Source organism: Chelonia mydas, chromosome 9 (genome assembly GCF_015237465.2).
Source record: "Chelonia mydas isolate rCheMyd1 chromosome 9, rCheMyd1.pri.v2, whole genome shotgun sequence".
Taxonomy (NCBI): Eukaryota; Metazoa; Chordata; order Testudines; family Cheloniidae; genus Chelonia; species Chelonia mydas.
The window spans coordinates 30,308,701-30,331,900 of NC_057855.1; the positions used below are offsets into that span (position 1 = coordinate 30,308,701).

Here is a 23,200-nt window from a genome sequence, read left to right on the forward strand (position 1 = left end):
GGTCCTCAAGGAATCAATTTTGAAGCACTTAGAGGAGAGGAAAGTGATCAGAAACAGTCAGCATGGATTCACCAAGGGCAAGTCATGCCTGACTAATCTAATTGCCTTCTATGACGACATAACTGGTTCTGTGGATGAAGGGAAAGCAGTGGACGTGGTGTTCCTTGACTTTAGCAAAGCTTTTGACACGGTCTCCCACAGTATTCTTGTCAGCAAGTTAAAGAAGTATGGGCTGGATGAATGCCCTATAAGGTGGGTAGAAAATTGGCTAGATTGTCGGGCTCAATGGGTAGTGATCAATGGCTCCATGTCTAGTTGGCAGCCAGTATCAAGTGGAGTGCCTCAAGGGTCGGTCCTGGGGCCGGTTTTGTTCAATATCTTCATTAATGATCTGGAGGATGGTGTGGATTGCACCCTCAGCAAGTTTGCAGACGACACTAAACTGGGAGGAGTGGTAGATACACTGGAGGGTAGGGATAGGATACAGAGGGACCTAGACAAATTGGAGGATTGGGCCAAAAGAAATCTGATGAGGTTCAGTGAGGACAAGTGCAGAGTCCTGCACTTAGGACGGAAGAATCCAATGCACCGCTACAGACTAGGGACCGAATGGCTAGGCAGCAGTTCTGCAGAAAAGGACCTAGGGGTTACAGTGGACGAGAAGCTGGATATGCGTCAACAGTGTGCCCTTGTAGCCAAGAAGACCAATGGCATTTTGGGATGTATAAGCAGGGGCATTGCCAGCAGATCGAGGGACGTGATCGTTCCCCTCTATTCGACATTGATGAGGCCTCATCTGGAGTACTGTGTCCAGTTCTGGGCCCCACACTACAAGAAGGATGTGGAAAAATTGGAGAGAGTCCAGCGGAGGGCAACAAAAATGATTAGGGGACTGGAACACATGACTTACGAGGAGAGGCTGAGGGAACTGGGATTGTTTAGTCTACAGAAGAGAAGAATGAGGGGAGATTTGATAGCTGCTTTCAACTACCTGAAGGGTGGTTCCAAGGAGGATGGATCTAGACTATTCTCAGTGGTAGTGGATGACAGGACAAGGAGTCTCAAGTTGCAGTGGGGGAGATTTAGGTTGGATATTAGGAAAAACTTTTTCACTAGGAGGGTGGTGAAACACTGGAACGCGTTACCTAGGGAGGTGGTGGAATCTCCTTCCTTAGAAGTTTTTAAGGTCAGGCTTGACAAAGCCCTGGCTGGGATGATTTAATTGGGGATCGGTCCTGCTTTGAGCAGGGGGTTGGACTAGATGACCTCCTGAGGTCCCTTCCAACCCTGATATTCTATGATTCTATGATTCTACTAACAAAACAAATTCTGCCCTCCTCAGTCTTGACCTCTCATCACTCGTTAGTTTCCCCTGCTCTGTTCCTCAGCTGAACACTTCCGAAGACTTTCTCCCCGGAAATCCAGATCTTGCCCTTTTATCGGGCTCACCACCAGAGCTTGCTCTACCCTGATAGCTGCTTTGAGTTCTCCCTGGCCTCTTGCCAGACTTCTCTGTTCAGGAGAGAATCCCAGGGCCAGCTCTCTCCCTGGACTTCCTCCTTGAGACTAGAAAGACCAGCACAGTCTCGTATCAAGAGAGGAACTGCAGAGTTTCTTCCCTTTCTTCCTTCAGCCCTCTTCCTACTCTAGCTTCCTCTCTTTATACTAACCACCCAGCTACTTCTCCAAATGTCACTCATCTTTAATTGGGCCTGGTTCACCCTCCAAGTGCAACTACCTTACTTTTCAGCTCCACTTAACTCTTTCATCACTTGTGTGAGGTGTACACCCCATCTCAAATATAAAAAAGAAAAAAAAATAATCAAAGCAACCAAAATCCAACTCTAGAGTTTTGTGCTGCTGTATCATTGCTAATCCTGAGGTACTTATTCAGGGTCCGTTCAGACCCCATCTGTACAAGGAGTTCCTCACATTATATTGCTCTGAACACATAGAAACGGGGGGAAGGCAAGACATTTGCCTCTTGGGCACCATCCATTCCCTGTTGTCAGGTAGATGGAGTGATCTCTGCAGATCCAGGGATCTGTAGTGGCAAGGCAGCAAACCAAGGGCAGGATGGGCAGGGTGAAGAATGGAGCCAGTTGGAGAGACACTTTTGCCCCCCAGGGATTAGTCACCAAAAATAAAGTTTCAAGCTGTATTAAGATGTCTTGCTTGCCCTCTGCCCCCCCCCCCCCCCCCCCCCCCCCCCCCCCGTACATACACAGGGGAAGCCTTTCTTAAAGTGGGATCCTGTACTGGGAAGAAGGGGGAAGCTCTGGCAATGTTCAGAAAGTGGAGATTTCCCTGGATAATTGGAGAGCTGCATGGCTTGGGGGCTGTACCCCTGCTTCTCTACCAAAGGCAGAAGGTCTCTCTGCCTCATTTCCTCCAGGGGAACTAGGGGAAGACTCCTTACAAAGAAGCTCACTGGAATCCTAAGGTAGTCAGGATAGCCATCTATGAACTTTCCCCATTAGCTGGCATTACCTGGGTCTTCTGTTTTACTCAATCCTTCACTTAAGTTAGAGTTACCTGAAGAAAAACTGACCCAGAATTTCAGAATTTGACCCTATATAGATACATTGGAATGATATCTTAGTAACACAGGCTTAAACAAACATGAGAAAACCATCTGTGCTTCCTGGCAGGTCACTGTCTGTTAATCATTAGTTATATGATATACCTGCCAGATTGCAATCCTTTAGGTGAAATCATAGGCTTTTTAAGCAGATATATACATGGCTTCTCTTAAGGACCTAGAAATATTTCACTATCAAAAGACATGCAGTGAAACTGTTGCATACATAAGAAATTTTTTTTGTAATATATTCTTTTTTTAATTTGCTTGACAAAATGTGTTCACAAACATGGATCTCTGTATAAAACTACTGGTATTTTATATTACTTCCCCTCCTTAGATAATTAACAATAGCCTTTTGTTTCTTTTTCTGCTTCACAAATGTAAATGCAAAGTTACTATTAATCCTCCATTTGGTTCCCTGTTATAGGTTTTCTATATATGTTGCTGCATTTATTTGGTACCTGATTTTTTGAATAAAATTACATGGTACTAAGCTGTCAAGGCATCTGTACCCCGTAGATGAAATACAGCTTTATAATTAATCAGTCTCACCATTTTATATTTTTAGATGACATGCAATATGCATTTTCTTGAACCCATAAAGCTGTTTTAAAAATTTATATTGTCAGCATGCCACTAAAAAGGATACTTTAATACTGAAACCGTTTGGTAATGAACATATGCATGTTTTTCAGTAAATTGGAACCAGAATGAGAAGTCTCAAACTGTGAATATAAATTAGTAAACTCTACTGTATACATTTATTCCACCACATCACTTTCCTCTGAGTTCTTTAATAGTTTTTTGCATAACAAAGCATCCATGTTTTAAAATGAAAATGAAAATTCAATTGAAGTAGTTCCTCTAGATAGAGCTGTATTTCCAACCATTGTAATACAAACTCTGAATGAATGCAATCTCTTACCAATTCAAATCAAAATCTGTTTTGGCTACAGAAGATATTTTTCCCTTCCTGGCAATATTGAAAAAAAACCCTCAAATATTGCAAAAAAAAAATTCCTTAATGAAAAATGTAAAATGTATGGGAAGACTGCACAGGAAGAGCAAATGTTTTCCCTTCATTTGACTTCCTCAGAGAACTTTGTAAAAAACCATAATCCTTGCTTAATATTAAGATATACACATGATCTACTTTAAATTATCTAATTATTATTCACTTACTTGGTACCTACATCTTACAAAGATGATACACTGTTGATTTCAATGGGAATTTTGCCCATCTATAGACTTCATAATCAGTGTCTTGATTTCTGTCTATTGGGCTAAACCCTCAGCTGCTTTGGAGCAAGGGTTGGTGTGGCTGAGATGCAAGATGGCAAAGATTGCTATAAACTGGGGTAGACTGGTGGCCCAACCATCTCCAGAGGCAAATTAGAGCATCTTTTATGCTGCTTTACTTTTTTCCAGCTACTACAGCCTCCCGAAGGCCATTATGGTAGAGAAGATTGTTGAGTACAGTGCCCTCCGGCTCCAGCTCCACAGTGCCCTCCATACTTCTATACCAGGGAAGGAGCAGATCATAGAGAGGGGTCTGGAAACAATGACTTTATACCAAAAGAGCATTTCTCCCTGTCAGGGGAATCCTCAGCTGCCTATTTAATGCTTCTTTAAGGTCCCTTTGCTCTATAAACAGGTCATGGCATGGGCCAGAATCTGGCTAGCCTACCATCATTTACAAAGTTACCCTTTCTTGTGAGTGTTTCTCATATTTTATCTTGTATCTGGAGTACCCAAACTGTTCTGTCATAAGCAGTGTATATTACATGCCCATGTATTTTATATTTCTCTCAGTTACACCAGTGCCACTGCATGGACCTCAATGGCATAACCCGAGCACACATGGAAGTAGCAGAGATATATTTTATACTCACAAGATTACATATCATATGTCCTGTAATTCTATAATAATGGAATTAATCTTTATGGGAAAAACTCTGTCATTAATTATACCCCTACATCCACCCCCACACTGACTTCAAAACAATTGCATGGAGACTTGAATCCCTTATTTACTGTCATTAACCTTTTTTTAACAGCAGATTAGGAATGAATTCAAGAAGTTGATTTGGATCACTGAAATACCAGGATTTTGGATGTCATCTTCTTCATAAAATGTGGTGCTAATTTAGCTTCAACCATCACATAAAAGGGGCCTGACCATTAAGTGGCACCCATTTTAGTGGGAGTTATGCCTACAACTGATGGGAATATTTTGTCCAACATTTGTATTAAAGATGTTTCCATAAAGAATGACTGTGCAGTACAAAGGATCAATGCCAATTCGTTTCTTATGTTAGGCAGTTCTTAAAAAAGTTGACATTCCCATGGGAATGGTAAATTGGAACAGTATTTACTACTAATAGTGTTGGTGTTTCACCCAGCAGGGAAACTGGGACATGGGGGCAGGAGAGAGAGGAGGCAGAGACAGGAGCATTCCTCGTTAGGAATGGAAGTTGATCTTGGTTCCTGCCTGACCCCAAGAAAGGGGGAACACAGCTCTCACAGTCACACCAAGATTCCTTGAACCGTCCCTGGCTGAGTAGGTCAGGAAAAAAAACTTTAATTAAAACTTTGCTTCTCTTCAAATACGGTAACACATATTTCCTAAGAATTGTTTTAGAGCTCAATGCATGAATTCTCTGTCCTCTTGATTGTTTATTAGTCTCAAAGATACAATAGAAAATTAAAATATTTCACAAGTGTTGTTTGGAACTGTTCATTTTTCCCCTCTTGTCGCTGCCCTCCCTTGAGTGAATTAGGACATTTTCTTTGATTCTTTTTGCAAAATATCAGCTAAGAATACCTGAAGGGAAAAACTTGAGTCGTGCTGACCTATCGTTTCTTTGTCTTTTCATTGTCATTGAGACATTATTCCAAGAGCACTGCACTGCTAAAAAAAGTTCAAACAAATTATTTGCTCACTATAGGGATAACTAGTTGAAATTTAACAGTGTGATATACAGGAAGTCAGAGTAGATGCTTTAATGTCCCCTGCTGGCCTTAAACTGTGAACAAAAGTGGAACACCCAGGAAAATCACTGCAGTGCCAGCTGATTTGCTGTTTCCTTATCTACAGCCACAATGACATACAAAGAAAACAGCCTCTGTGTTCAGTGCCCCTCTATGAACACTAAGATAACATACCTACAGCTGAAATATGTCAGTCACAACCCATTTCGACTTAAAAGTGCTTTATTGACATAACCCATCCAATACAGCAAAAGACGATGAGCCTAGAAACTACAGAATTATTATTTGTGCTGTTAGTGCCGAATCAGGGTCAGGGCTCCATTGTGCTACTTACTCTACAATCACATAGATATGGTCCCTGCCCCCAGCCTCCCAAAAAACTTTGCAATCTAATTTGAGTCAGCAAACGATAGGAGGAAAGGAGTGGGAGCATGAGAGTAACAGTAATAAGTTCACACATCTACGCAGACTAGCTGTAGACATAGTACAGCTCCCAACAAAGTCTATGGCAAATCCTCCTTTAACTTCAGTGGGATGAGGATCAAGGCTTGTTGATGGCTCAACATCATGTAGAAGTTTCAGGGAGAGGTGTAAGGGTGGGGGGAAGAGAGAGGGATTTTTTTCCTTAAAATTACCATCAACTGCTGTCCAATCTCTTGTTGCCATAAGTTCAGAAGTGGGTTTTGAGAAGGGGTCTGAAGGAGGGGAGGGTAGTGGCCTTACAGGCTTGATCACAGATGGCACTCGATCTACCAGGGGTGGCACAAAAGAAAGCGTGAAGACAGTTGTAACAGGCCAGGGCAGAAAACATTTTTGGCACATACCATGTGCCCCACCCCCAAGCAGTCAAGCTAAAATCTCCACAGAAGAGAAAGATGGGAGGGGAAGGGGATGGGGAGGCTACCAGTCACTGGCAGGGAGGGGCAAGGAAGATCATTTCAGCAGCTGTGCTTTGTGTGGACTGAAGAAAGGCGTGAGTTGTCAGGGTTGCCAAAGAAGTGGTAACAGTAATCAAGACATGAGAATGAGGGCCTGGACAATGAAGCTTTGTTTACTAGTATTCCTGTTCAATAGCATTCAGTGGCCCAGCCTGTGGACCAGCTTGCACGGTGGTACAAGGGACTAAGCCCTCCCCACCCTTTACTCCCTTGCACTAACTATCCAGGTTGCAGGTAACAGTGGGCGAAGGCAGCAGACTCACCAAGCTACTCTCATTTTCCCCCACCATGCAAGTGGGTGGGAGAAGGCTGGATGGAGAGGGAAGTGGTTGGAGGCCACAATGCAATGCACCACATAGTATAGCTATACCAGTATGCTGGAGGACATATACTACACCAGGAATAAGCCAGACACATGTTATTTGCCCCACAGAACAGGGGGAAAGTGGGAGGCAGATTATGGCTCAGTCTCATAGTCTATCTTTTGGTCTAGTTCAGATACAGCACAATAACGTGCTGCTTGTAGTAAGCATTTCCAAAACAAAAGTTTGGGCCATATGTGTGTTCAATTTTTTTTCACAGTCTGGAATAACTTGGCATTTGTCAAAAAAATAAAACTTTCAGTTAAAAGACCAATTTTCCACTGGGGAAGGGGAATGACAAAAAAAAAACGAAAAGCAGCTTGACTGAAAATTTTTGGCCAGCACAAATGAATATGCACTACATTGTCAGTACACCACTGTGATGTCATCACAACTGGGGAATAAGGGTCCAGTTCTCTAAAGGCTAGATTCACAAAGATACTTATGCAGTGTGACACTGATTGTTGCAACACCTGATTTGAGGGGCTGCTTATACAACACCGGGATTCACAAAGCCTAGGTTCCTTATACAATGAATGAGGAGAGAGAGGTGCCTCAGAATGTAATCCAAAAATCCACTGCACTAGGGTGGGGAGCCGTCTAAGCCAGCCAACGGAAGATACCAAGGAGAGAGAGGTGTCCTAAGTCCCATGTCTCTCATGGAGATGGGATGCACCTGTCTCTACTAGCAATTCACAGATGGGAACACCTCTGCTGGAGTCATACAGGTTAGGGGCCTACATCAGTTTCTGTGATAATTTGGCAGGCACCTACCTTATTCCACACAAAACAGCTGGAGGAGGAGAAGGGATGTGTTGCCCACCTTTGCCAAGAGGTTAGAGCACCCACATGGCATGCGGGAGGCCAGGTTCAATTTGCTTCTCTGCCTGAGAAGGAGAAAGGTGGGAGACCTCTCTGAATCCCCCTCTGAGCTATGGGATCATTCGATATGGGGCTCTACCACTTCCCCCTGCTGAAGCTGTTGCACAGCATATAAATACTTCAAGAGTCATTGGAGCAGGGGGACTGGACCCTGAGTCTCCCCCCTCCCAGGTGGGTGCCCTAACTAGAGTCAGTCTCTCTCTCACATGCGTGCATGCCCAGTATATATACAGGGGAACAGCTTCAAGAAGATGGGGGAAATGAACCTGGGTTTCCCACATCCCAGGTAAGGGCTCTAGCCACTGGGCTAAAGACAGGCACCACCAGCTCCTGACAGATTTTGCAAGTAGGTGGCTTCTGAGCACACCTACCCTATTGGGCTTCACATGCAAAGATAGGCAGAAGAGCACCTATCTTCTCCCGGTTCGCGGATAACTCTAGGAGTTAGGCAGGATGTAGGCATCTGACACTCAGAATGAGGCAGCAGTGTACACACTCATGGGCAAAAGAACTTAGGCACTTAGGGAACTTTTATCCTGGAAATTTAATTGCCAAGTGAGTTTAGGAGCCTACAGGGTTCAACAGAAGTTTTGCGGACTACTTTGGAGCTTGAAACCTGGGCTTCGGTACCTAAATATGGCATTTAGGCACTTAAGTCTGGAACATAAGTGCATAAACACCTGTGTGAATCTGGGCCTAAAGTTCTTACTCATGACAGTAGTCACATTATTTTATGGAACTATTCATATGAGTAAGGGTTTGAAGCATATACTCAATTTTGCTGTTACTTGAATAATATAATGTATAGCAGTAAGTAAGAAAAATACCCATAAACCTGTATTGGAGTAGGTAAAACAGGGAATTCAAGCAAGTGTTCTACATAATAGGGGCTATGCCTATAGCTCATTCTTTAATTTAGCTAAAAAAACCATTAAAACACATCAGCTGTCAGCTATTAAGGACCAAATGAAGACATTCTGAGTATAGAGTCAGCTGTGGTTGCATTAGAGGATGGAAACATTAGCTGTGGCACTAACATCATTGTGGTTTACTCTGTATGATTATAAATGCGTGTTTTTAAAAATACATGGTGACCTTTGCAATTTATTGTATGCACTAATTATTATGCATCATTGGCAGATTTTCTTAATGACATAAATGCTCATCTGGCATTGAGACTATGTTGTTGTTTGTTAGTGTATTTTATAGTGTGTAATTGTATGATGTAAATAAACCGACCTGTGCAAGAAGGCCCTGTGAATCTAAGTATAATTTTGCTGTACAATAATAGTGATATTAGCTAATTATATATTTCTTATAACAGTTTTAAAGTAACCTATTGCAGTATATATATCCAACTTGTAAAATAAGGAAGAGAGGGATGAAAGAAGATTTCCCTTTTGGAATGATTTACCATTTAAAAAAAGCATTCATCTAACTCTGTATGCACTTTTATACAGCAAATGACCCTGGAAGCCTAGAAAAGCAGTCTGGAAGGATTGCTTTCTATTCATGCTACAGGAGCTGCCTCAGTTAACTGATTAAAATTTTATTGTGGGACTAAAAGTCAGATATCTTTGTCTTATAAAAGTGAATCAACACACATTCTGTGCTATGAGCTACTGAGAATTTCTACAGCAATGAAATTACTACAGCAATGAAATAAACTTTCTATAAGAATCTTTGACAACACCTGCTATTACTTACTGAAAGAGGTAGTGGCTAGTCCTTGGATTTGTCTGAGCTGTTCTCAGTGCAGAATCTGGCACAAGTGGCTTTACATTACACCCCCTTTATGTCTGCTCACTCCAGGGAGTTATTCCAGATGTAAAGTATGTCTACACTTTGACCTGAAGGTGTAATTCCCAGCTCAAGACGATGTACCCACACTATCTCTGATTGAGCTAACATGCTAAAAATAGAGAGTAGCTGGAGTAGTGGGAGCTGCAGAAGGGGCTAGTCACTCTGAGTATATAACTAGTGTCTCAGATGCCTATGTATTGATGTAACTCAGGACAGAGTTTGGCACTTGAAATAGTTTATATTGATTTTAAACCCCTTTTTAAAAACTCTCAAGGGGCTTACTATTTCACCACTAAAAGTTGGCAGAGTAGTTTTGAAGGAAAACATTGTCCTAAAATACTAAGAGTCATAAAAAAGTGCCAGCGTGATTGACAATTTAAAACAAAAAAACAATTAGTTACATATTATTCACCAGAGTGGAAAAATTCATTCATGACTGAGCCCTTAGAAACCAATCTTGTACATTCTTCTGGACTGAATTTGCTAATACACAGAAAGGCATTCATATTATTGATTTCTCCTATAGAGTTTTCTTAGCTCTGGGTATGTGGGGTTTCTTAAACGTTTCTCTCCACTATTCTCATTTTCCATCTCTCTCTCTCTCTCACACACACGTACATTAGAGTGCCTGCAAGAGACCAACCCATCCCATGTATGTAAGTGTCTACATACAGCTCACTCCAGAGCCTGTCACTATTGCTCCAAGATTGGTCAGATGAGGTCACACTTTCTCCAGAATAGCAAATCATTCTGCCCTGTAGGAATACTCCAACCCAGCAAACCAGGAACCAGGTTGGGCTGGGATACCTGCATAATGTTCTGTCATTAGATCTTTCTGTTGCCCCTTCTATCATTCTTTTCACTGTTATTTTATCATGTTAGTTTGGGGCTTGTGGAAGATGCCACAGACAGACAGACAGACATGGAGACTAAAATGCACAAGTACAGCATGAGCAGTGGCAGTGCAAGTTTTCCAACAGTGCCCCATCAATGGGCCTCAATCATGAGCTGCATGGACCACCTGTCTGAGGCAGAACAATAGTTCGGGTTCAATGCCCATTCAATCCTTGGCCTTGGCCTTTTCGGTAACCTGCTAACAAACTGCTGATTTTGCAATGAAGACAGCTGCCCACTTAGACCAATCAAGGGTCATAAGAAGGTGAAAACCTTTTGTCACCACCAACCTGGGCAAAATTTAAACTGGTGACCCTCTGCATGAAAACCTTAATGGGTTGAGACTTTCAGAAATGCCTAAAGGAGTTATGCACCCACCCAACTTCCATTGATTTTCAGTGGAAACTGGGTGACTAACTCTCCTGAGAGATTTATGAAAAGCCCAGGGCCCTAAGCCACCCAGCTCAGTTAGGCCTTCCATCCTTTTGATTGTTTCTTCCACCGAGATATTCATAGGTTGGTGGGCAGAACCACCAGCTGGAAAGATGAATAATGATCTCAACAAAAGCAGAGTTTGAGTCCTTTTCCTCAGGTCTTTCTTTTAGTCATTCATAAACAAAGGATTCAAAAACAAACACACACCACAGCAGGTCCCAATTGCCAAAAACCTTTCCAGCTACTTAGCCAGCTGTAGAGGGAGGACAGGTACCCAGAACCACTACAGCCACTTCCCCTCTACTTTTATTTGATTTCCCTCCACATGCAGCCATCCATGCAACAGGTCAAAGTCTGATTAATCGCTCATGTGCTGAGGCTTGTGAAGTACCTTTCTATAATACTTATAAAACATACAATGTTCTATATCTACTGATCACCTCAAGATAAAGAAATCCCCCAAGTCAGGGTTGCATCATTAATTTACAAGGTTTTACTTATTTAAGTTTTTTATGTCCTCCCAGTCAAAATGCAGAAAAAAACTCTATCCCACAAGCATTCTCTCTCTACCAAACATGTAATCACCTCAGCTGAAGGTTTACATTAAAGGCACTTAATTTACTAATTAGTTCAGCAGTTACTTATTACATTGAAATTTAAATGTACTAATCAAATGTTTATTTTGTAATCATGTTACATTAATGCTAATTAGTGAAGTATTTATTGCTTCATGGATTACATTTAAATTTAAATGCTCTACTCAAAGTTTGACATTAAATTGCACCTAGCTAGTTAAGAAGGTACTAATGTATTGGCTAATTTCAAATCCCATTACAACGGCATAAGTATTGTGTATGTGTTAAACTGGTTCAGAAAACCTATTGTTTTTATATGTCACTTAAAGCATGTGGTGACTCACTCTGTGAATGGGATGACAGGTATTTCTTATATAACAGCAAAAGGATTAGATGTATGAAGCAAAGATTTTGTTTGTTTTCCTAATCTGACATTTCTTGTGCTCTAATATAACTCATAATGAAGAGACTTTATTAACATTTTTTCCAATCCATTTAGATAAATAAAATCACTTGGAGCTTGTGAAGAAAAAAAAGCAGTACAATTATGGAATGCCTAGAGAATGGTCTCTGAAGGAATTTCAGAGAATTTATTAAGGAATTTATTAAGGTATTTTGTTGTTATTAACTGAAATTGTTCATTTGTTGACACTACAAGAAAAGAGGATGCTACGGTCCTGATAATGAGGAGAATACGATATAAAAAGACATAGGCAACAGGTATAAACACACAGTGGATGGCCCGATTCTGACCTCACTGGTGTACCACCACAAATTTGAGCTGGAGTAAGTTGCACTAGTATATAGCAAGACTATTATATTTCAGTAGGGTTCAAAGAGTCTAATTAGGACTAAGTGCTGTCCATACATATAGTCAGACAAAGTGCTTGACCTGAAAAGCATGTATTTTAATTTTAAGAAATGATTCAAGAAATAGGTGAGAGAGAGACTAACACTGATGTTTGGGGCACACACCTGGGATGCAGGAGTCTCAGATTCAAGTCGCTGCTTTGAATCAGGCAGACTAGGAACTAGAAGCTTGGACTACCACATCCCAGGTGAGCATCCTAACTTTTGTGTGCGGTATGTGTATGTGTGTGTCTTCTGTGCCCTACCCCCACCCCACAAATCTTGGGCCGGAGAAATATTTTTGTCCAAACAGATAGGTTTACATGAAAAAATTCAGCTTTGACAGAAAAAAGTTGTGTCTAAAATTTGTTGACCAGCTCTAGTCCCCAGTCTTTTGCTTGTTTTAATTCTTCCTTCCAGCTACTGTAACTTGCAGTAGTGGACTGGCCTAGCACACATTAACCCAAGGATCAGTGATCACAATGGTGGCACAGAGAGAAAATGACTTTAGTATCCCTTACTCCTCGAGATGCCAAAGTTCCAGGCCTTAATATTCCTATTTTATAAATTACCAAATTCAGGAATGTTTTTCCTACCACATATGAACATTAAATTATATCATTAAGCATATCTCCGAACTATTTGTCTAAAAGAAGTGACAGTGTATTTAGATCTACAGGCATAGGTGAGATTTCTTCAGGAAGCATAGAAATCTTCTCACATGTATGCCATCTTGATGACTAATGGTTTATTTTAGGACATATCCTTTACTTTGATGTCAGCTTGAGCCATAAGTTTCATTCACTTTTTAATAACTGTCAAGACTTTTACAATCACAGGCCCCAGTAGCAGGGATTTTATTATTACCATCATCATCTTACAGAACTGTTAGGCAACACATTCAAAAAATGATCAGACATCACAATGTGACCTTCAAACATTTTATTTTCCTAGAAAACTGCAATAAGGTAAAACTACTGCCAAGTTCTCTTTGCCCTAAAAACTGATTCAAATACTGTATCATCCAGGGATATACCCCCTTTGTTTTCATAAAACAAATTGTCACTGAGCTTTACATTAGCTGCCAGAATTTTTCATTTTACAGTAAATGGGGCCATAAATATTATCAGCTCAACCTTTTAAAGACTCTTCTCTAAACTTTTGTTGAGGCTGAAGAAATAATACTTTATATTTGTATAATGCCTTTCAACCCAAAGTGAGTTTTCAAGCTATATACAGACAAGACTATTGAAACAGAGCCACCTCTGGGGCAAAGGGGTGAGTCAGCCAATGCGTAGCACACCACCCAACAGCTGAAGTAACTTTGGTCAAGAATACCTGAACTAACTGCTATTGTTACCAAAAGTACCAGGTTATCTTTAACGTCCATGTAAAGCAGACAGGACCTCAGTTCTGAAAGACCCTCATGAAGTAAACTAATCAAATAAATGTGGGTACATATATAAATGGGTTATCCTGTACGTTAACTTTCCATTGACAAAGGATTAAATAAATGATGATTAGATGTTATTTATAAGCATTTTACAGACATGAGGGGTGTATGAGGGATACTAGAGAGGGGTAGTACCTCTGTTGGAGGAACACTTCATGCTCCTTAGGGAGTAGTTCATCTGTTTTGGTCTCCACCTACACCTAGCTCTCACCTGTGGCTCCAAGTAGCTGTTTGCATGTGACAGCAGCCACACCCTGGTAAACCACTTCAAAGAGTTGGCTAACCGGGGTGAGGGTAGCCAATGGGTCTTTTACCCTGGGCTAGATAGGGAAACTGCCTTTCTCTGGCATGCAAAGATTGTTCTGGCAGATTGGGCAGAGGAAATCAATTTGTGATTCAGGGGCCATGAAGGTGGTTCAGCAACATGCGTGCGTCATGGAGAACATGACTGAAGATGACCTGATCACCCACTGCAGCTAAGGAAGTCCCCAGCCATAACTATTCTTTGTGCCATTAGAATCTGGCTTCCGCAGCCAAGAGAGTGGGACTGCCCTGTGCAATGGCTTTCTCACTCAAAAATTCCCCACACAGGTTTTCTCACAACTCTCATCCTATTAACATCATTTTACTAAATCTCACCATCGTTAACATTAGATTATTAATCCAAGTCCTCCAGCAATGGGGGCGTGGTAAAGCAACAGGTGGAGATGATCACTGGCAGTTGTAGCCACAATCCTGCATGTAGGTGGCCTTGGGACTGGTGGCCATTCAGCTTCATCCCTGAGGCAGCGGAGAAGTTTGGCAGCATCCTAAGTGACGGAGCAGCCCTTTTTAGGGTAGCACTGCTCACCCTTTTTAAGGGACGGTGCTAGAAAAGGTGCGCTAAACATTACCTGCCCCATAACATCTGAGGGATAGCTCAGTGGTTTGAGCATTGGCCAGCTAAACCCAGGGTTGTGAGTTCAATCCTTGAGGGGACCATTCAGGAATCGGGGCAAAAATTGGGGATTGGTCCTGCTTTGAGCAGGGGGTTGGACTAGATGACCTCCTGAGGTCCCTTCCAACCCTGACATTCTATGATTCTATCTGGCCAGACTACCGCAGCTGGCAGATCATCCTACAGTAGTTGAAAAACAATAAAGAATAAAAGACTCATTCTAGGAGCATGGAATGTCCACACCCATGCACAAAGGCCTGTAGTCCCTTCACAGCGCAAGTGCCCCAAATTAAATAGAATAGCCTTCAACATAGCAAAGGTCAAGCACACCAACTACCAAGTGCACGTTCAGCAGTCACTTGATGACAAGCTTTTTTCATGCCCACCAATCACTGGCAATCCAACAGAAAAATGGAACCAGTTCAAACATGTGATTATTGATACAGCTTAATCAGTGCTGGTGTCAAAGAAAAGGGTACACCATGACTGGCTCGATGAGAATGAGGATATTTCCAAACTCCTAAATGACGAGAAGAAAGCATTTGTTGAATGGCAGAATGAACTCACTTCCATCTCAAAGAAAAATAGGTTTAAGTACTGTGATAGACCCAGGCCAGTTGGGTACAGCAGAGTAGTAGAAGTCAGATATATTGGCCACTGGATTAACAATTTTCTGTTCCCCGACTGACCAGTGCAGAGGCTGCTCCAGACTAAAAACACCTGACTCCAATTAAGCTGCAAAGAGTCAGGTGAGGCCATTAAGCTAATGTGACCACCTGACTCTAATTAAGGCCCCTCTGATACTATAAAGGGCTCACTCCAGTCAAGCAGAGGAGAGCCAGGGAGCCAGAGGAGAGGAAGTGCAGCTGAAGGGCTGGTTAATGAAGACATCCTAAAGTCATTGGTAAGGGTGAAGAAGGGAGAAGCAGGAGAGCTGTGGGGAAGTGGCCCAGGGAAATGTATCAACTCTGGCAGTGAAATATTGGCTGCCAACAGCTACTATCATTAGGGTCCCTGGGCCGGAACCCGGAGTAGAGGGCAGGCCCGGGTTCCCCCCCAACCCACCACTACAGAAACGCCTCCTGGGAGGGGTAAACAGGCTCCTGTCAGGACAGGAGGCTAAACTGTTTTGCTATAAGGCTGTCAGAGCAACAGAGACTGTGGGAATTCTCTCACCAACCTCCTTGCTGGCTTATGATGAAAAGGGCTCAGTAGACTGTATCCCTGGCCCTAGAGAGAGAAGGGCTACGTGGAGGGTTGCAGTGAGCCTCTGAAGCTAGCATAAGCCGCCTGGAAGCCTGGGACCCACGGGGACAAGGTCAGAGCTCTGCCACAGTACCCACAGAGCAAGGCCTAGTCTGAACTGAGGAGAATGCAGGATGAGTGGTGGGAAAGGAAAGCTGCAGAAGTTCAGAATTATGCAGATCCAAACAATTCAAAGAACATCTTTGCATCTCTCAAAGCAGTCTATGGACCATCTAAATCGGACATAGCCCCTTTGAAGTCAGCAGATGGCACAACCCTCAAAGAAAGGACGGAATCATACAAAGATGGGCTGAATACTTCAGTAGTCTACTCAATAGACCATCCACAGTGGATTGGTATGTCCTTGATCATCTACCCAAGAAACCCATCAAAGAGGATCTTAACTTCCTCAACTGATTGGAGGGAGGTCATGAAAGCCATCGAACAACTGAACTCTGGCAAAGCCTCTGGAAAGGATGGTATTCCAACAGAACTGTATAAAGTATCAGGCCCCAAGGCCTTTGAGGTGTTTCATGATGTCTTGAGTATCATTTGGGAGGAAGAAGAAACGCCACAAGACTTCAAAGATGCTATTATTGTATCACTGTTCAAAAACAAAAGCAGCAAAGCTGACTACAGAGGCATTGCTCTCCTCTGTACATCAGGGAAAATACTAGCTAAGAGGGAGGTTTATTCCTGTTTTCTGTAACTTTAAGGTTTTGCCCAGAGGGGAATCCTCTGTGTTTTGAATCTGTAAAGTATTTTCCAGCCTGATTTTACAGAGATGATTTTTACTTTTTTTTTTTTAAATAAAATTCTTCTTTTAAGAACCTGACTGATTTTTCCATTGTTCCAGAACCCAAGGGTTTGGGTCTTTGATCATTTTGTAACTAATTGGTTAGGATATTATTCTCATACCCCCTTTCCTGGGGAGGCTTAAGGGCTTGGGGGGACTGCTGGGGGAAGAGAAACTCCAAGTGGTCCTTTCCCCTGGTTCTTTGTTAAATCACTTGGGGGTGGCAGCGTTACTTAAACCCAAGGTACAAGGGAGAATTTGTGCCTATGGGAGTTTTTAACCTAAGCTGCTAGAAATAAGTTTAGGGATCTTTCCTGTAGGTCCCCACATCCGTACCCTAGAGTTCAGAGTTGGGAGGGAACCCTGACAGCATTTTTCATCCATAGATGAAAGCGCTTACAAAAAGCAGGTCTTAAAGCGCTTACAAAGCAGGTCTGTATCGTTATATCCTTTCTACAGCTAGGGAAATGGAAAGTGGAAATGACTTGCCCAGGGTCACCCGGTGGGCCAGTGACAGAACTGGGAACAGAATCCAGGCCTTCCAAATCCCAACCCAGTGCTCCATCTGATAAACTGCCAAATGATTATAAGCACATCACTAAGAAGCGTTACCTATGGTTATAAAAAAAACTTTTGCTCTATTGGCATCTGTAACAACCTATGACAATCGATTAACTATTTAATAAATATCTATTAATATACAGTATTAACACTTTATAAACTTTTTAAATGGAACCTTAATATAAAATGTGACCTATAAATGTGCAGAAATAGCATCAATTGCTCCTATTCCTAATCCCAACATGAAATGAGTATAGTAATAACCGATAATGGGCCAGATTCTACTCTAAATCTGCTACCCACATCACCAGCAAGAAGCTTGGTTTCTGCAAGAGTTATGTTTCCAGGGACTATTGGTACAACTCAGCTGAAAAGGAGCTTTATCAATTTGGCCAAGCAAGTGGCATGAGCACAAGACTGAATAATGCTATGGGATTGAAAAGTTAATGCTTTTGGAGCCAATTACCCTGGCAAAGGATTCACAGTAATATATGGGACTATTCTGAGATGATCAGTGCAGGATTGTTGAGTGTAGCAAAGCTGGCTTCCCCCCACTTCTGCATTTCCCCCCAGACTGGTGTATGTCAGGGGCTGATTCGGCTGTTTTACTGGCTTTACGCCAACTGGGAATTCTCCCTATTCAGGGACTCATAGGGAAATGTTAAGTAGTTGGTTAAGTTCACTCAACAACCTCTTTGCACCACTGAATCAGCATAAAGAGGGTATAGCAAGGCTGAGAATCTGGTCTACCGTCCTGGTATTAAGAAGCCTACAGTTTAAGTTCTCTAGTGCACACAGACAAGCTTTTTTGGGGTGTTGTGGGGGTGTGGAGCAGGATAGAGGTTTTAAAACAATATCTCATTTGTCCCTGCAGTTCCCATCAGGTCTGTTCATAAACCACAGAGCAGAAGGATAGTTCCGCGGTTACGGCACTAGCCTAGTACTTGGGAGATCTGTGTTTAATTCTCTGCTCTGCCACTGACTTCCTTTGGTACTTTGGGCAAGTCACTGAGTCTCTGTGCCTCATTTCCCCACCTGTAAAGTGTGGGTAATAACACTGCCCTATTTCACAGGGGTTTTGTGAGAATAAACACATTCAAGATTGTTTGGCTCTCAGATACTATGGTAATGGGGCGGGGGCGCGGGTGGAGATAGATAAATACAACAGAACTGACCTCTGGCAGGAGATTTACCAGCCAAAATGCTAATGGATAAATGGACCAGAAACCTTCATCTGGCCAAGATGAAGGCTACATCATATAGGAAATTAATTTCCCATACAGAAGAATAAAACATTTCACCCCCCAAAAAGTTCAGTGAAACAGATGTAAGGATAGCTGGGCAATACCTGTTCATTGGACACATGAATGCTGAGGCTTCAGTTTCATGGTAACATTCTCCACCACACACAGGGACAGATTTTGGTGAGAGGGGAAAAGAGGAGGAAGTAGCATTTTAAGAGCTATCTTGGAGCTCCATTCTATGCTATCCAGAAATAACCCACATACAAGGAAACTACTTATTTCAATGCAGTTCTCCCCCTGCCATCAGAAACATAGCTTGGTCTCCATAGGAGCTCCACCAGTAAAACTGCCTGAAGTCCCTTATTCCAGATCTCTACCCAGAGGGGAAAAGAGCATTATAAAACAAATATATAGGTCTCAGTGCCTTAGTCAATTAAGTCAATGAAATGGGAGATATAGCTAATGTGGCAGCAGCTGCATAGCTACAAGGAAAGAGTTAGAACTTACTGAGTAGGGTGTGTTTGCTCTAACTGGATGAACAGATGCCACTGAAGATAGAAAGAAGTCCAGTGAATGCTCTGATTTGTGAGCTAGGCTTTCTTTCTGCTCTTCTGGAAACTGTCTCATAGCTAATTAACATCAGCTGTGAGAAGACTGTCTTTAACCATGAGCTTGTTTCATTTGCTTTCAACATAAGCTATATATCTGGTATACGTTGAATATAGCAGCTAGTTATATATTGGACTGCTTTTTCTACAGGTATTCACTATTAAAGCAGAAACAAAAAAGGGACAAATTAAGCTATTGACTAAATAACAATGCTTTTCTTTTACATACTACTGTTCACAGCTGATGAGAAAAAGATTAAACAACTGTTTCCCTCTGACATTTGTTTTCTTTTCTTCAACATGTGTTAACATAAATGTTATTTGCCTATAGGAGAGATATTATATCTTAAATAGTCTTCTTTGGGTCACCAACCTCAATCTCTTTCAAAATCAGCTTCCCCTGAATGATATCAGAGCTCTTTGATTGCCAAAGAAATGTCAGTTTTTCATTTCACTGGATAAGATGGCCTTGCTTTCTTATCTATAATTTATTTCCAATCAATCCCATTTGTGTCAGAATGCATGAAGAGGTCAATTCCCACCAGTACTGCATTTTTAATTAAATATAGTATCTACCAAACTAAATCTTGCCTTCCACTTGATAATCTTGATTTTAGTTCTTTAAGAGCTAACAATTAATTTAAACATATGACTACCTTTTCAGGTCTATCACAATCCTAATGCAAATATTATTGTAAATAACTCCAAGGAAGAAAAAATAGCTGCCCCTTAGTTCTACAATTTTCTTTCAATCGCTGGGAGGAGGGGAAAATCAGGATTCAGCTTTTGCCTACGTGGATGGAAAACATGGGGTCCGTGAGCAGGGAAATGAGATATGATCTCCCCTAGAGAATAGTATGTAGCTGCTCTCGATAGTCTAGAAATACATGATGGATCTGATTCTACTCTCTCTCAGTGGACAAAGCTAGAATAACTCCAGTGTAATCACCTAATAAACACTGTTAGTTACACCGACAAGGTGGGGCCGTCTGATCATACTGAAGCGAATAGGAACAGGGCCTTATTCTGTAAATGGTAAATAAAATCCTAAAGTTTATATTTTTCCCAAGCGTATTGTGTTTCACCATTCAGAGCAATTTATTGATAGGATTAATGAAAATGCCAAAGAACAAGTATGGAAGAAGTTGTCTCTTGTCTAAAGGAAACACAAACATGCATGTCAGAAGGGCTTGAGCAGAGAGCTTTGTTTTTGAAAAGTTGTTCCTTGCCTATAGTTATTTTTATAACGTGATTTATATAATAGTTTTGAGATCAGTCAAAACTTAAAGCATAGCTAACTGTCAAGGATACTGGTAACTGCTAACATGTAAGGTCTTTTGACAAGCACGATCAATTTCTAGCATGAGCAAAGGTTTCAGGAGGGATAGGTCTTCAGGGACTGTAGCTGCACTACCTTACCTGATATGGCTTCGGGCTAGCTGCTATGTTTCTCTTTATTCAGGTTCGATTTCCTGATCTTCCTACTGCCACATCCAAGTCTCTTTCTCATACCGTTTTATTCTTCAACCATAAAACTTAAGCAAAACATCAAAACAAAAAACAGTTCTACTGCTTACCCTGGGCTACAACTCCCAGAGGCCCTTCCTCTTGCCTCTCTCAGGGCTGAAAGGAGAATATACCCTTCCCTTCAGTCTCTCTGCTTTAGAGCTAACTGCAGGAGCCAATCCCTTCCCCCTACACCATGCATGTCCCCTTGGACTGAGCTCTCTTAACCCTTTCTAGAAAACACCTGACTGCTTCCAAGCGGGGTCTGATCAATGAACCAGACTGGCTGGCCCAAGACACCTGGCTCTTTTAGGGGCAGGCTATCCGGTAACAGGGCCATTTGAGAACAAACGTGAGGAAACTCAAACTAGGTTTATGATCATCATCTGAGGCTCAAACACAATGATCCCTAAATACCAGGTCCTGTGCGCGTAGCTACGTGGCTCATTGTGAATGCTTTGCCCAACTCTTATGTGTACCTTTGGTTCTGCAAAGAGCTCACTTGCTACCAATGTAGTCTGAATGTGTGTGTGTGTTGTGAACAGGGATATTTAGTGGAGAGGAAGTTGAGCTGGGATAAAATTTAGATTGGAATCTGTCTGCTGTAACAGAGGAGAATGCTTTATAAGTATGTTATCATCCAATTTCTTTTTTTTTAGGTTCCACTTCTGAGCAAAATTTGCACACCGCTCTTCAGATACACCTATCACATATAAATTTATTTTTAAAAAGCTTAAATTCATGCATGCAGATAGCCAGTGGTAATCAGAGTACTACCAACTTTCAGGAAAAATATGAATTATTTTACTAAACTGCCATGTTATACATGAGCTACAGTACCTATTATATTTCATCCAGCTACATTCCCCAACATTGAAATCAACTCAGTCAAATAATAGAGTGTCAAGTAGAATGAATCTCAAAGCTCTCTCCAGCTTTATGCTCACTTCTCAGCTGTCAAAACATGAGTTATCATCACTGTCAGAATTATCATCTGATTCTATAGAAGCATTTGTTTGCTTTCAGCATGTATTTTACTCTTAGTTTTTTCTTCCTTGTCAAGGTGAGGCAAGCTTGAGAAAGCACAGGTATGCACCCTAGCAGCAGAAAAACAACACATGAAAGACCAGTAATTTTGAGTGACAAAACCCATATGGCTAGAAATTCAGCATGAAAAGAAAAACCCAAACCACAGTTTGATAAGCAAACTTCTCTTTTATTTATTCTTTTTCACGGAATCTCTCTTCATTTACCAGGCTCAGTTCTTGTGGTGTATTTTCTCCTCAACTGACTGGCAATAATTCCATTAACATACACAAAGAGCGTGGCCTGCCAAGGTGTTAGTTTAGATGGAGCCCTGGAGATAAGAACTAAGCTACAGCATCAGTGCTTTTTTGGTCTTCAGTGGCTGAGCAATGATACTGAGGCTGATAAAGAATCACAGCTATGAAAGATATAGCAAAACTCTTGGGTTCTGCTCCCCTCTCTGGCCCTAAGTCAGTGCTCTGGAAGATCTAAGCAGCCATATGCTGCACCTACTATCTTCATCTCCCTCCCATAGACACGGGTGAAAAGGCTGTGCCAGGATGAATTGGGCAGGAGAGGGGCATGGCCATAGCACTTAGCATTATGGGAATTCTGGGCTGGACATCCCAGGTAGGGCTGCTGTAAGATAAAGGCTGCTCTAATTTATGCCAGTGAGTCTTTAACTTCAATAAAACTCTTTAATTGAGAAGTTATACACATGGTTGGATATCTACATATGCATCTTTTTGCAGGGCATCAAGAAACCAGATTGTGATGATTGGGAGAATGGGTTGACAGCAATGGAGTGTGCCTTGCACCTGGAAAAGAATGTGAACCAGTCACTCCTTGATCTGCACAAGCTGGCAACTGACAAGAATGACCCTCATTTGTGTGACTTCATTGAAATCCTACAATGTGGTTCTATTGAAGGAATATAGTCAGAGAGCAGGAATTACTTAAAGTAATAGTTATTTGTGTGTGTGTGTATAAACAAATATTATGTATTTCTTATGAGTGTTACAAGCGCTGCTTGAACATGAATAGAATTAGCATCTGAAGAATATTTTATTTTTAAACATCATTCTACATCTCACTACAATTTAAAAGACATTATCTCTAAATTCCCTCTATTGCCATGAATTCGCAACAGATTTGTGCCTCAGAATCCATGCTTTTATTTAAAAATATTGAAGTTTCTAATCCCTAACAATTGCTCGGAAAACCTTCCCCAAGGGAATGAAGAGTAAACCAATGAAGTGAGGTCTGCCTGACTTTGCATACAGCCTGAAACAATTGCTCTGGTGTTAGCTTTTGTGACAAAAGTTCCTCCTCTGCCTTGGTGTGTCCTGCGCTTTTTGGCGGATTTGTTCACCTCAGAGGTTCATGGCAGCCCTCAGTTTGGCCACTTCTGCAACAGGCTCAAACCTGCCATTCACTCAGCTAACCTCATCACTGGCCAGCATGGGGGAAATGGAGAACAATCGCCACAGTTTCTGTGTCCCACCTACTTG

The 23,200-nt window shown here is 41.7% G+C and overlaps 2 long non-coding RNA genes across 2 annotated transcripts in view; one reads left to right on the plus strand and one right to left on the minus strand.

Moving 5' to 3' along the window:
• The window catches only part of LOC122461758, a 49,637-nt gene that overhangs the window by 6,121 nt on the left and 20,316 nt on the right, over window positions 1-23,200 (minus strand). The gene's annotated exons all lie outside the window — the stretch shown is intronic.
• On the plus strand, window positions 682-22,595 carry LOC122461759. The gene is made up of 3 exons (XR_006283922.1): window positions 682-691; window positions 9,633-9,637; window positions 22,451-22,595. It is a non-coding gene; the product is annotated as an uncharacterized LOC122461759 (long non-coding RNA).